The 15,976-nt window shown below is 39.8% G+C and overlaps 1 protein-coding gene and 1 long non-coding RNA gene across 2 annotated transcripts in view; one reads left to right on the top strand and one right to left on the bottom strand.

Annotated features, from left to right (window-relative positions):
* RNF150 (ring finger protein 150) overlaps window positions 1-15,976 on the bottom strand; it is a 265,783-nt gene that overhangs the window by 131,137 nt on the left and 118,670 nt on the right. The gene's annotated exons all lie outside the window — the stretch shown is intronic.
* LOC139037738 (uncharacterized) lies at window positions 3,365-7,373 on the top strand. The gene is made up of 2 exons (XR_011490617.1): window positions 3,365-4,147; window positions 5,811-7,373. It is a non-coding gene; the product is annotated as an uncharacterized lncRNA (long non-coding RNA).

The raw sequence follows: 15,976 nt of genomic DNA, 5'->3' as shown, positions 1-15,976 counted from the left end.
TACTAATTTATCTGTGGCCTTTTGAAAATTGCAACACCGAAAAGGAATTAGAGAAATTAGTTTGAGTTTGCTTATAATTGGATAACTATGTTGGAAAATGTGGAAATGCACAGACTTAACATATAGGACTAGAAAATTTCCTCTATCTACATTTGATTAGGTTTATAGAAAAATTTCAAGAGCTCATATTTCCACATTGCCTATAGTCATAAAATGTAACCTTCCTTTAAAAGTTAATTGAAAATCCTTCAAATGAATTAAATTCTGTGTTGTTCCACAAAAGCATAACTCTGGGAGTATATCCTGCCTCTTCTCTATAGATACTGCTTTATTATTCTCTTTTTCACCAGCTTCTTTCTTTCTCCCGTTTCTCCAATTCTTGCTCATTCTTATAAAACCTCCTCTTCATTTTTCTTCTCTACTCCTTTCTCTCCTGTTTTTTTCAGTTTCAATGATTTTTAATAGAGATTTGTGTTTCCCACTCTTAACTTTAAAAGAAGATGGAAATAGTTTATATAATCTCTAAGGAGGATTAAAAGTAAAACCAAATTTAATTTTTTTTTTTTTTTTTAGTTTTCCTTTTACTATTTTCCATCAGTTTGTCTTCTGTTCTTTACAGAACTTCTTTTCCTACTTTTGGTTTAAAACAATATCCAAACTAACTCAATACATTTTTGTATTAAATGTATGCAAAAGAGTAAATATACTTAATGAAGGAGGGTTACAGGAATTAAGAGTATTCTTTTTATACTGGAAAAGACTTTCTCAAAAAATCAGGGTTTTCTTTTTTAAAGGCATAGCCCAAAATTCTAAACATAGTATCAGTAATTGAAATCTATTTAAATTTTGTTCAATGATTTACAAATACTTGTTATTGGAAAAGAATTTTAAGCCGTTTACAATACAACACACTTCGTTTTTATTTAAACTCACTCACTTGAGCTTTTGCTTTCATACAGATGAATCACATTTGTGAAATGATGGATTTGATGTGGCTAATATATAAGTGTGTGTATGTTTCTATACTATTGATGCCCACATCACCTGAGATCATTTCATGGTATAAGTTCCTACTTCAGTTTGAAGATTATCTCAGGTTTACTTAGAGAGAGCAAATGATTTTATTATAGATTATTACACAAAGCAAAGATTATTAGTCAAAGCAGCAGTAATTGAAGAGTTACAGTTCTAAGAATTAGTAATGCTTTTCATCAGAGGGTTTCTTGAACTTCTGTACTATAAAAGCTGCCTGCACAACACAGCCTTGATTGTGTTTCATTAAGCTCATACCAGGACAGGTTATCTGACTCCTACCCTAGTTCTATCAACAGCCTCTCATTCTAAGAACAGATCTATGATGTCAGCCCTTAATCCACCTCCTTCCCCGACCTCCTTCCTCTCCTCACTATCTTCAACTATGCCACACTAAATGATAAAGAGCTTGGGTCAAGATGCTGTGGTTACATAAACACCCACTATTTCTGTCTTAGGGAAATGCTTCCCCTGCGAATTACTCAATATGTTTCTCAGCTCAGAGAATGCCTCTCCTCCCTCGACTTGCGTTGAAAATAATATGGCTTAGCTTAATCCCACTGACAAATTGCTAAACCTTTGAAGGAGGACTAATGCATGCACCAAGTGACATAACTAAGATCTGAACAGGGCTAGCAGCTCCGAACGAAGCCAGAGGTAGTGCCGAGTGGAAAGCTGCAGAGGGAGGGCCGAGCGGCCTGAGTTCCTGGTCTAGTTTCAGCTCTGCCACCTCGGGCCATTCTCCTTCCCCATCCGGCCAGCGTTTCCTCAGTGAGGAAGTCAGCTTTCATCATTTCCAAGGTTCTTCCCAGTTGTGATATTTAAGCTCTTCAAGGAGTATGCTCTCAATTCCACAGGGGATGGAAGTAAATGGGCAGGTCAACCACTGCAGGGAGACAGGAAGCAGCCCAAGGTTTCCTGTGCCATCATGCAGCCCCCACAGCTAAGGGCACTTGCCCCACTGTGCCCAGCACTCTATTTCCAATCAGCTCCCCTTACAGGTCTTTTCTCATTCTTGCCTTTCTTCTTTTCCAGCCTGGTTCTGAGAGGGCCTTTGATTTGTGTGCGTTTTAAGCCACTGCTAAGTTGTGTCCAACTCATTTGTGATCTCATGAACTATAGCCCATCAGGCTCCTCTGTCCATGGGATTCTCCAGGTAAGAATACTGGAGTGGATAGTCACTTCCTTCTCCAGGGGATCTTCCGAACCCAGGGATCGAACCTGTGTCTCCTGCAGTGGCAGGCCGATTCTTAACCACTGAGCCACCTGGGAAGCCCCCGAGCCCTTGATTTATCCCGTTAGAACACCACTCACTGGTTAAATCCCAGAATAGTCTGCAGACAGGGAAAGCCCATCAAGATCAGGGGTAGAAGGGCAGGTCTTTGAGTAAGGGGATGGAAGGGGGTTGTGTACCAGAAACCAATTAGAATTTTGAATTCAGTTTCTCAAAGACATGTTAGACCTACAGTGGTCTTGTAGTTTTCAGCCCATCCCTTCCATAGCATTCAACGAACATTTCTGAGCATTTGCAGGGTGTCACACTGAGATCAGGTAGGGCTAGTGGTAAAGAACTTGCTTGCCAATACAGAAGACACAAGAGATGCGAGTTCGACCCCTGGGTCGGGAAGATCACTGGAGAAGGGAATGGCAACCCACTAGAATACTATTCTAGCCTGGAGAATCCCATGGACAGAGGAGCCTGGTCTGGAGCCGTGGGTGTCCTACAGTCCATGGGGTCAAAAAGAGTCAGACATGTCTGAGCACACACAAACAACAAAACAAACAAAACACTGGGATCTGGGGCTGCAGAGAAAAAGATATGTGTTCCGTATTTTCATGAGGCTTAAAGTATAGTTGAAGAGATAAATAAGAATTTGTAAAAATCTCCAACCATACATGTTCAGTTACAAACTGAGATGACCTTCAAGAAGAAAGGGAATGAGATTCTCTGGGAATGTTCTACAAAGGAGCCTGCCATAGGGATAGGAGTCAGGACACGTTTTCCGGAGGCCTGACATTAAAGCTGAACTCTGGTTAATGGGTTGGAAATTTCTCAGAACAGGTGGGAGAAGAAAAATGAGGAGGCAGGAAATTATAACCTCCTTGGACTTTAAAGTCAAGACTATAATTTTCTATATGGCTTTATACAGATATGGCTAATAGCATCATGTCTGAAAATTTTCTAAAAGATAGTTGTTCATGAGAATACTCGTGAGGTAAGAGGTTACAGACCCAAGGAATGATGGAGACAGGATTCTTATTAATGACTCTTGTGTCATCAATTCTATGTCTTTTAATCATTCTTTTTTGTATTTTTTAACTACACAGTTGTCCTTGCTGGATTGTTTTTTTTAAGAAGCTGTCTTGAGACTTATGGACTTCAAAAGTGCTTGCCGTTGTAACAGAACCATTAATCCTGGTTGTCATAAGAAATTGGTCTCTACCTTGCATTTTGCAGAAGAGCTTCAAAATTCTACCCTCTATGCTTCTTTCCTCCAGGCCTGAATGAGTCCACAGATCAGCAACTACTGCAGATGACTTCTTTCTTTAAAAAAATAAATGTTCAAGTGAGGGGATTTGGTTCTAACAGTACAGGCAAAGGCCCTGTGGGAACAAAGAACACAGAATGTTCGAAGAGTACTGGAGAGAAATGGATAGATTAGGAGGTCAAACCTGACAGACTGTGTAGGGACATGAGTGTTGAGGGAGGGGTCGGTGCTAAGAACGACCCTAAGATTTCTGATCTCCACACCTGGACAAATGGGAGAGCTAGCTATTCTTTGAGCTGGGGAGACATGGAAGAAACCCAAATCTGGGAGAGAAGGCATGTTTTTGGATGTGTTTAATCTGAGATGACTTTGAGAATTCCAAATGGAGAAACTGTGGCTAGATCTTGGAGAAGTTCAGAAGGGAAGATAAAAATTCAGAAGCTGTCAAAATGGACATGGTACCTGAAGCATGGCTGTGGATGAAGCTGAACTGGCAGATAGTATAAAGAGAAAACAGAAGGCAGCCTAAGGTCAAGCATTGAGAATTCCACATTTAGTGCCGAGGAAAGGAGAAGAAGCCTGTAAAAGAGTCAGGAAAGAAGCACCCAGAGACAGGAGAGAACCAGGTATGATCAACACTGCAACCACGCCTAAGAGAGGAAGTATTAATATTTTTTCAGAATCTGGAATTCTGGGATCGATATGCTTCTTTAAAATGGTATGAGAGGGACTTCCCTGGTGGGCCAGTGGTTGAGACTCCAAACTTCCATTGCAGGGGCGTGGGCTCCAATCCCTGGTCAAGGAACTAAATTTCTACATGATGAGTAGTGTGGCTGAAAGATAAAACATTTTAAAAATAATAACTAAAATGGTATGTGAGCCTAAGCACTGTGCAAAATATTTTTACTGTAAAATTTACCGTGTATTGCAGGTGAGTGTATGAGAAAAGTAGCTCCACCAAAATGAGTGTTAACCAAATAATATTTTACATTAATTGTGGGATCACAACCCATTTGCAACTTGAGTACATCATGCACTATGATAGAAGGACTCATCTTATTTTAGCTACATCTTAAATATTTTGAGTGAGTGGAATTCTTTTTTTTTAAGTTTTTTAATTGAAGGATAATCGCTTTACAATATTGGTTTGATTTCTGCCTTACATCAACATGAATGAGCCACAGATGTACATATGTCCCCTCCCTCTTGAATCTTCTCCCCGCTTCCCATCCTTTCGCACTCCATTTAGATTGTTACAGAGCCCCAGTTTGAGTTCCTTGAGTCATACAAGCAAATTTCCATTGGTTATCTATTTTACATATGGTGGTATATATGCTTCCATGCTACTCTCCATTCATCTCACTAGAATTCTTAAAAATAGCTGGAAGTTGCTATAATTTAAACTTCTAATTTTAAGAACTAGAATGAAGAAGAAAGAGAAATGAGACATATTTCTCCATTCTTTGTACATTTTGCTTTTGTCTCTGTATGACCAGTGTAGCCACCAGTTCTATAGTTTCCTATAAACAAAACTCTGCCTTCTGTGTGGTAGCGGGAAGAACTGACCAGGAAGGTCCTTGGTAAAGTGATGTCTGGCAACCAGGAACTATAGAAGGGAACACAGCTAAAACCAGAGACAAGTGTCAAGTTTCTTTATATTTAATCCTCTCAATAAAACTTGATTGACCTGGACACGGTTGTGAGGCAATAGGTGCCTGTTTGTTTTAGTTGACACGTGGAAATTTGAGCCTTTGGCTCTACCCAAATCCTTATCAGCTTTCCAGGGACAGGAAGGTACACTGATAAAGAGCAAGCCCTGGATTCCCAGCTGTGATGTGCATTCACATCCAGTAGTCTTAAAATAGCATGTTATTTCTAAATATCAATAAGTGCTTTTGAGGTTAACAAATCTTTTTTTTTTTGCAGTTCTTATATCTGTATGTATAAGTTTCAGAATGACTCTTGAAAGTATAAAGCCTGGAGGAACCAACTGGATTTAGTTATTTCTTCCTAAAGCAAGTGCATATATACTTGAGTTTATAGTGCACTGAGAATGCATCTGATCTAAAATACAGACATTTGTAAGAAAACTGCAGATGTCCAAGAAAGTTAATTCTCAATGGAAACAGACTTCTGTGCACAAGGCTAGCTCTTAATAGGCATTCCAAAATTTTTAGTTTTGTTTGTCAATCAGTATATTCCTTTTTGACTCTCCATATGAAACACATTTTCATTTCCAAGGCTGGAAAGGAATTGAGGCACTAATCCACCCCACTTCCTCTTTTATAGTCTGTCTCCTGAATAGCCCATCGATTAATATCCACAGACCCAAAATACAGAAGAGCTGAAAGGCAGCCGGGGCCCATCCTTGTTTCAACATAACAGAGATGTTCTGAAGATTAAGCTGACCTACATGTGGGAGTACGGTAGTGGCAATGATAGGCTCTCTGAAAACCCTCTTTCTGGAAAGTGAAAGGCCACCAGCAGAGATCTGAGGGACTTCAGGTTCAAGTCTTGCCTCTGCCCTTGTTAAACTCATGACTTTGGCCGAAGGAGTAGATGTCTCTAAAACACACCTTCTCCCTCTCTAACATACGGTGAGTGAACTTTAAGACTTCTGCAAGATCTACAATCATACTTTTCTTATGTTTCAGTTGATTTGGGGTACCCTGAGTGCTCCTAATTTTCTTGGGTACTTGAAAGGCAGTCTGGTTTGTTCCCTGTGTATTTAAATTTTCCTCTTGTTAAAAGTGAAATTGGATGTTGAATTAGAATTCCCCAATACTTCACCAAAATAAAGATGGAAACATTTTCTTTAACCAAAAGTGGATTCAAAAGTTGATCGAGTTACCTGGTTGTGAGTAACAGGATGAATAGAAGTGGGCTTTGTTTATAAACCTCTATTTCCTTTTGGGACTTACAATAATGTGAGCTGAAACTCAGGTGAGGGTGTGAGGACAATCTTTTCATTTAGCTACCAGAGGCTGGCTTCATAGCTTTTAGTAGGTTTGGTACAAAATTAGGTTTGGCTAATTCCAAATCCCATCTTCCTTCGAATGTATCACTTTGCCTCCAAGAAAGCCAGTTAAAGATTGGAAATTCCTTCAGTTTTTAAAGGGAAAACAGCAGTCTATTACCTATGTATCTCCATTTCTTAACACAAAGTCATGCTTTATGTTGGTAGTAGGCGTTCAATGATTAATTTGAGAAGAGTCGGGGGTAACAAATTCCCATCATCAAAGTCCTAGGTTTATGTCATTTAACTTGTGGACTGGGGTACTAGATCAGTTAGAGCTCTTTTTTTATTAATAGACATCTTTGTAGATGTGGACAAAAATGACTACATCTTCATCTTGGTATTTGGAATGCTTGCTGTTCTGATTCTGTATATTTCCATTGCACAGACTTCAGGATTTTTGTGGTGTGTGGGTGTGTGTGTGTGCGCATGCGCGCATGCATGCTTGAGCACATCTGACTAATTCCAGTGAGATACACAATCACCATTTCCATTTCCACCTCCAAACAGTAAGCATCCTCACAAGAGGGCTTCTTCAATTTTGAGAGCACAAGTATATTTTCACTTGCTCAAGGGAAGTGAAAGAAGGTTCTCAGTGAAGTAAAAACCCCTGAGCAAGGAAGCCTGTGAATAAGAATAGAGAGACAGGTAGCTCCAGCCCTTAACACAAATTCCAGCAGTCCTCAGTGATCACGGCCAGATTCCAGCTGCACTCAGAGGTTGCTACCTACCAAGAAGGTACTCCTATTAAAGATAAATATACTCTCTCTGTAGCTATCTGCCTTGGTGATTCAGATCTTTTGATTTTAGTACATAATTAAAGAACTGAATTTCAATATTTGCTTGAAGACTCTATTTCCTTTTTTTTTTTATATTTGTTATCCTCCTTCATAAAGTGTCTAAACCATTTGCCAATTTTTAGTTAGGTTGGCTGTCTTTTCCTTACTGATTGGTAGGAGTTTTTTTTTTTTTTTTTTAACTCTAAGTCTTTTTCATTATATACATGTAATGCAAATATCTTCTACTGTGTGGTTGTCTTTTTATTCCCTTAATGGAGTCTTTTAATGAATATGTATTCTTAATAATGTCTAATTTATCCATCTTTTTATGGTTGGCGCTTTTTATTTCCTATTTAAGAAATATTTGTTTAACCTCAAATTATAAAGATATTCACCCATGTTTCTTCTAACAATAGGAAATTGTTTTATAGATTTGTGATCTATCTTAATTTTTTATGTCATGAAGTAGGGTTCAAAGAACTTTTTCTTCTACACTGTTTTAATTGGCCTGGAACCATTTATTTAAAAGACCATCCTCTTACCTCTATGTTGCAATGGAAACTGCTCAAATTAAGTGATCCTAAAAACTTTGGCCTGATTCTGCACTTGCCTTTGTTAGGCTGTTGTCCTACCTGTCTATCCTTGAACTAATATCACACTGTCTTGTTTATTGTGCTTTATTACAAGTCTTTATATTTACTAGTATAAGTTTCCCTTCTTTTCTCTTCTTCAATACTGTTTTGGGTATGTCTAATCCCTTTGGATTTTTATATAAATTTAACATCAGTTTGTCAATTTGTAGACACACACACATATACATATATGTATGCATGACCTGCTTCAGATCTCAATTGTTTTACACTGTCTACAGACCCATTTGAGAGAATTATAATTAATTAGAGAGACATTAACATCACAATAGGATGCCACTCCATATCCAACAAAATGGCCAAAATTTATAAGAGAAAAAAAGATGTGATAATACCAAATGTTTTCAAAGATGTGGAACAACCAGAACTCTTTTACATGGCTGGTGTCATACAAATTAATGCAATCACTTTGGAAAAATAGTTAACAACCCCTTTCAAAACTAAACATATTCTTACATTTTACCCAGTGATTTCACTCCAACCTTTCAGGCTGTTTGATGCCTGGCACACCTTCCTTCTGTTACGTGTGGAATACCTTTCTCTCTACAGTATGTGGTTTACCACACAAGTTCTACAGGCAGGCTGACTGCATCATATTCTCCACCTTACTGCCTGTGTGACTCTGGGTGAGTTGCTTCATGCATCTCACATGGACAAACTGCTTAGAGTGGTTATACATTGTTTATTATTTTCATCTTCAACAGAAGGGAGGGAATGAATATACTTACCTACCCCATAGGGCTGTTTATGCTGGGAGGACTAAATGATACATATAATCCACATAGGAACAGTGCCTGGCAACTAGTAAGGGCTCAGTAAATGTTACCCATTATTATTATTTTTCTCCCAATTATAAACCTATTTATTTTTCAATGCTTATCTAGTTCAAACTGCACCCCCCCATGAAACTTTTTTCAGAAAAAGAGAAAGGAAATATTAATTCTGACAGACAGTCTCTTCCTACACTTTGATTCTTCTTTTTTCATTCTCAGATTTGGCTTTGATTATGAATTGCTTCATTGGTGCTTGCCCCTCCAGACTGTGAGCATTTTCAAGGGGAAATCTCTGCTCATGTGAACATCTCTCTAGATCTCTGCCTGTTGCTCTACTCTTAAATGTTCAATGACGCGATGTTACATTGCATCAAACGAAATCAAGGAAGGGAGACTGCTAGGTACCTTTGAGTAATAATGATACTGGACGTATTTGCTTTCCAAGAAGCTTGTCATTTGGAATTTCCCTTAAACAAATGGTTGAACTCAATGGACAGACAGTTTTTTAGTGATCTAAGAGCATGACAGTGAGCAATCGTGTTAATGTCCAGGAAAATGTCTTGAATACTGGCATGAAAATGTTTAGGCTGTCTAGAACAAAGAATTGAGGTAAAATCTGTCTCTTTTATGAAAATGTAAAGATGGTGGCAATTTCTCCTAATATAGTCTCAAAAGTAGTAATTGCCTAAGAGGATATTAAGATACCTGCGTTTTAAAACAAGAATTGGATTTTTCATGGACTGGTGGGCTGAGTCTTGAGTTTGTGCCTGGAGAACCTTGGGTTTTTAGTCCTGGAGTTTTTATTTACTCAAGTTGATTCTAAAGGTTAGTCTGTGCCAAAGGCTTTGATTTATTTTGCATTGAGTCTTATTTACAAAAATCTCTGAAGCGCTTCAGTGAAAGAAGTGGTATTTCTCAGGCTGCTCACTGTTGCAGGAAGAAGTACATATTTACGCCTCACCCCACATGTGTAAATATGTACAAGGTATACATTAAGGTTGTTATTGTTGAGTCGATAAGTTGTGTTCAACTCTTTGCAACACCATGGACTATAGCCTGCCAGTCCATGGGAATTCCCAGACGAGAATACTGAAGTGGGTTGCCATTCTCTTTTCCAGGGAATCTTCCTAATCCAGCGATCAAACCCACGTCTCCTGCATTGGTAGGCAGGTTCTTTAGCACTGAGCCACCAGGAAAGCATTACAATTCATTAAGGTACTGAATTGCTAACAGAATATATTCTATCCTCCCACCTTTATAATGACCTAAAAGCCACCCTCCAGAAGATGGAATCAGGGGAGAGTTGCTGGGTCTTGGGAGAGGCAGTTCTGGGATCCTGGAACTCTTGTCTGACACTGAGGGGAAAGAAAACTGTGTGCTGTCTTCCCTCATATGGTAGGGAGGGTATGGCTTGAAGAAGACCCATATTAAACAAGGGTTTCCAATATCAGCCCCATGGCTAGGGTCTGAGAGCAACACTGAAGCTACTTAAAAAATACACATCGTGATAACAAATGTTTATGCAGAGGCCCTCCTGCCATTCCTATCACCAGTACTAGAGCACTAAGCAAAAATCTGTGTTACTCTTCTTTCCCCAACACTGAAGAGCCTTGAGCTTTAAAAGAAAAATTCACAGAAATGCTGAAACATAAGTAGTTACAAGACAGCAAGCAAGCAATTTTACTCGGGCTTTGCTCCCATCGTAATTTTGAAAGCCATGGACTTGGTGCCATTTCGATACTACATCGTTCAGACTAATTGAAAAAAAAAAGAAAATTATGTGAGATTTTCCTATAAAACCATGCCTTCGTGGGCCACCTGGCCGACTGGAGGATGTTATTGGTGAAGGCTCATCAGAAACTCTCTTCTCTGGCAGTTTGAATTGAGTGGTCTAACCTCATTCTGCTCAGGCTTCCCTGGTGGCTCAGAGGGTAAAGAATCTGCCTGCAATGCAGGATGCCTGGGTTCGGTCCCTGGGTCGGGAAGACCCCCTGGAGGAGGACATGGCAAACCACTCCAGTATTCTGGCTTGGAGAATCCCATGGATGGAGAAGCCTGGTGGGCTGCAGTCCATGGGGTCGCAAAAGGTCAGCCATGACTTGAGTGACTAAAATAAACCCACACACACAGCCCACTTGAGTTTCAGCATCTACGAGGGTCTACTCTTCCCTTGGAAACATAGGCATTTGAACTTCAGATTTATTTGCTTACTCATTCTGAGAAAAAAAAATGCTGTCAAATAGTATCCTAGATGCCTTCCCGTCCAGACAACATGTCTGAATAACTAAAAAAAAAAAAAGCTTCCAGGTCACAGAGATTTGATTCCCCTTTTAGCTCTGCTATTTCATCACTGTATGGTGTGAGTGTGGGTAACACCACAAAGTTCACAAGCTGTGAGGATTAGATGGAATCATTTATATAAAAGGACTTGGCCCAGTGCTACAACATTCGATGAATGTTCACTATCGTCTCCTTTCTTCTCTATTTCTCTCCACTGTGTTCAAATCAAATTTTTAAATCACCACAAAAGTAGATCCTTAATGACAAATTAGAACAAGTCTTGTTTATTTTACTTGTTCACTCTATGATTATAAATTCTGTATTAGAATGCATAAAATCAAAAGTCAGATTCACATGTGCAAAAGTCTTCTTAGAGTGGAAGGAATTTTGAAAGCTTATCAAGCAAGGTACCGAGTGGTTTGGATGAACAAAGAACATGCTTAATATTAGATTGAGCTCCAAGACTTCATATTCTGAGGTTGTAGCTGCGCTCACATTAACCTCACTCTTTTGTTGAAAGAGCTTACAGCTACCTTTTAAGAAATTTCTTTGTCACTAATCACTGCCAATCATATGGAAGCTATTGCAAAATAAAGGATCTTTTCTTTCAAAAAGCCACAATTCAAATCATAACATGCAGCCCTACAAAGAGTTAGGAAAGTTCCTGAGGTGGCTGCTTCTCCTGGAGATGTGCCCAGAAGCTACCTGCAAACTAGCTCAGAGCCTCACCAGTCCTGGGCCGCCTGGAGGGGTTGGGTGGGGCTGCTGATGCTGACTGAATTCCTGTGAAGCCAAAGGAATTCAGTTTCCCTGACCTGAAATGTAATTGTTGATTGTGCTTAAGTCACTTCAGTGGTGTCCAACTCTTTGCAGCTCTAAGGACTGTAGCCTGCCAGGCCCCTTTGTCCGTGGGATTCTCCAAGCAAGAATACTGGAGTAGGTTGCCATGCCCTCCTCCAGGGGATCTTCCAGACCCAGGGATCAAACCCATGTCTCTTTCGTCTCCTGCACAGGCAGATGGGTTCTTTACCGCTAGCACCGCTAATTGTTGGTATCGCACAGGTAAACATGGGCTTCCCTGGTAGCTCAGATGGTAAAGAATCTGCCTGCAACATAGAAGACCCAGGTTCGATTCCTGGGTCTGGAAGATCCCCTGGAGAAGGGAATGGCAACCCACTGCAGTAATCTTGTCTGAAGAATCCTATGGACAGAGGAGCCTAGTGGGCTACAGTCCATGGGGTCACAAAGAGTCGGACACGACTGAGCAAATAACTCTTTCACTTTCACAGATAAATAAATTGGCTTTACTTCCCTCTCTCCTTTTATTTTGTAATACTGCAGTATTTTGAGTCTGTGTATGTGTGTGTGCCATCTTGGCAAAATGCAAATATTCACATGAAAAATGGAAAATATGCACCCATATATGCGTCTGTTGTAACAATCTTTTTATATGTAAAATACGCTAACTTCTCTACTTAAAAAAAAAAAATCAGATCAAAGCTGCTTGTGACAGACACACAGATGTTATAGTTAAAGGGAATTGCGTGGGGACACGTATTAATAAATTTCTGGTGTTTCTGTCTGCAAACAACTCAGGGCAATGTCTAACTGAGGCACTACTCCCCAAGCAACCCTGGAATGGAAACTTCCATTGGAAAAAAAAAAAAAATCATCTTTTAAGAGAAAAAGTAGTTCTTGTTGTTAGAAATATGCTAAAGTCACGTTTAAAACAGTTCTAAGAATGTATGAACTATATCACAAGGTCATCAGGGTTTCTAGGTTCTTTTTCTTTCACTGTAAAGAGTCTGAGCTACCAGTAAATGGAGGCAGCTGCTGGCAACCCACCGAGCTGTCAATCACACATGTATAGAAGAAAACGACCAGGATAAGAGAGAACCCAATGGACCTTCCAGAGGGCCTTCCAATGGGAGCAAAGTTTATTTTTCCCACCCCCAAATTTAAGGATATTAAAAAGTGAGACCTTCTGATAGTGTAAATGTTCTGGTGAACTAAACAAAGAAACAAAAAACATTTTAAAAAAACGAAGAAGGTGGATAGCACACTTTCTATCTCCCCTTTATAAAACCATCTTCTGATGATGCTCTCATCCCTTCAGTCCATTGCCTTCTGCTTGTTTTCTTCCCTGACACCTGCTGTTTTTCCGGCTCTTGACAATGTTTGCTGACCCCACCGCTCAAAACGATGAGCTTCTCAAAGGTAAAAGCAACCTAATCTCCAAACCAAACTTCTCAGTTTCCACCCGGCTTCTTTACTGTCTCTGCAGCTGGCTGACCATCTACTTCTGCATGAAACTTTTTGCCATGTCCCTATGCTGTTCTCCTCCATGTCCCAGTGGGGTTCTCCTCACCAGGTCTGATGGCTCCCCTGAATCTCTATCCTGCTCCCGGGACCCTGCTCCAGATCTGCTCCCTTTGATGAGCTCATCCACTGTCAACGCCTCACATCACCTTCAGGTGACACTCGCATCTCTATCTCACACCCAATCTTCTCCTGAAAGTCACAAAATCTCACGGGTGAAAGAAATCTTTAGAAATCATCTCACTGATCTCTTTACCCCATGCATGGAAAACAAAATAAAACAAGTCAACACAAGTAGACACACAAGTATTCTAAGGGCCATAAGAATGTCAAGTATAATATGACCCAGTCTTGCTTTCCAATGACTGACTGAATGTCTCCCCATGATTGTTATTCATGTCCCCTGGACTTCAAATGTCCCGAGAATTAATCATCTTTCTCAGAAATCAGCTTATTTTCCTAACATTCTTACTCCTGTGAGGAGCATTTTTATCGCTATTCTTTTAGTTATAGGCTTAAGATTGTGGGATCATCTTAGACCTTTTTTTCCCCAATTAAATAGAATTTATTTTTCAGAACAGTTTTAAGTTCAAAGCAAAACTGAGCAGCAAGTACAGTGTTCCCACAAGTCTCTCTCCATCCTTCCAGTCTTCTCCACCACTAGCACCCCTTCACCACCGTGGTACCTTGTTACGACTGATCAATGAACTTACACTGAAACACCAAATATCACTCAAAGTCCTTCATTTATATCAGGATTCATCTTCGTGTTACATATTCTCTAGGTTTTGACCACTTGGATATTGACATGCATTAACCAGCATAGTATCATATAGATCCTAATAATCCTCTGTGCTCGCCTCTTCATCCCTCTCCCTCCCTAAACCCATGGCAACATCTGATCTTTCTACTGTCTCCACTGTTTTGCCTTTTCCAGAACGTCATATAGCTGGAATCGTGCAGTCTGTAGCCTTTCTGGACTGACATCTCTCACTTAGTAAAATGCATTTATGGTTCCTCCATGCCTTCTCCTGGCTTGGTGGTTCGCTTCTTCTTAGCACTGAACAATGTTCCATTGTCTGAAAGTACCACCACTGACTTACCCACTCACTGACTGAAGGACACCATGGCTGCTTTCAAGTTTTATTATGAATAAAGCTGCTATAAACATATGTATGCAGATTTTTGACTCTTTGTTTTACTCCTCTATAAACCTCCAATAATAAATCCAATATAATAATAAATATATAATAGCCAAGACTAGGAAGCAACCTAAGTGTCCCTCGACAGAGGTGTGGTGTATATACACAATGGAATATTACTCAGCAATAAAAAGAATGAAATAATGCCATCTGCAGCAACATGGATGGACCTACAGATTATCATACTAAGTGAAGCATGGCAGACAGAAAGTCAAATATTACATGATATCACTTACAGGTGGAATCTAAAAAATAGTACAAATGAGCTTATTTACAAAAGTGAAATGGACTCACAGACAGAAAACTTATGGTTACCAAAGAGGAAAGAGGGAGAGGGGTAAACTAGAAGTTTGGGATTAACATATACCCACCACTAAACATAAAATAAACCGCAAGGTCCTACTGAATAGCACAGGGAACTATATTCAATACCTTGTAATAACCTACAATGGAAAAGAATCTGAAAAAGAATTTATATATGCATATAACTGAATAACTCTGCTGTGCATCTGAAACTAACACAGCATTATAAATCAGCTATACTTCAATTAAAAAATAATAAGTAACCTTTCATAACACACTGCCAATAATAAAACACTGTATAATTCTTAGAGTATGTAAACACGTAAAATATACCATTTTGCTGGATGCAGATATTGTAATTTCCTAAAATATACCATTTTGTTGGATGCAGATATTGTAATTTCCTAAAATATACCATTTTGTTGGTTGCAGATATTATAATTTCCTAAAATATACTGTTTTGTTGGATGCAGATGTTATAATTTCCTATCTACCAACACAGGATGGGGGGTGGGCAGGGCAGATGAGAAGCACGCATTCAAGATCACACTGCGTGAAGGTGGACGCGTGTAAACTGGAGCATCGCCTTTTCTCCTTAAATGTCAGTCTTGTCCCTCTAACTTGCCAAGTCCTAATATTCTGCATCTTGAACCCTCCCCTTCCTTTTCACGTCAGCTCTCACCAGAGGGGTTCAGAAAGGACCTCTTTGTCCTTTGCAAAGACTCTCTCTGTGTTCTCCTATCCAGTTACACTCCTCTTGGCCCACCAGAACCCTTCTCCACTTCACTGCCACGACCACATCATCCAGTGTCTTAAGATCCTGTACCATGGTGTCTTCACTGCCTGCTGAGTAAAGTTCAAAGGTCTCACTGTGGTACTCGGAGCCCTCCAGCCTGGGAGCCTGTCCCTCCCTCGAACATTAACAATTCTATACATGAACAGGCGTGGCAACACCCCTGGCCTTATCTAACTTCCTCTAAGCCTTTGCCACTGAAATAAGCCTTCTGCCATGCATACCCTCTCTGTCACCTTTGCGGGCTAGTTTTGGCACATGGCTTCCAGAGACAGGTAGCACCGAAAGGAATGGCCAGAAAGGGTTCAGAGCTGCCAACTGCCTGCCAGGTAATCACAAC

Source organism: Odocoileus virginianus, chromosome 12 (genome assembly GCF_023699985.2).
Source record: "Odocoileus virginianus isolate 20LAN1187 ecotype Illinois chromosome 12, Ovbor_1.2, whole genome shotgun sequence".
In the NCBI taxonomy this organism is placed as follows: Eukaryota; Metazoa; Chordata; class Mammalia; order Artiodactyla; family Cervidae; genus Odocoileus; species Odocoileus virginianus.
This window is presented reverse-complemented; position numbering and strand designations above follow the sequence as displayed.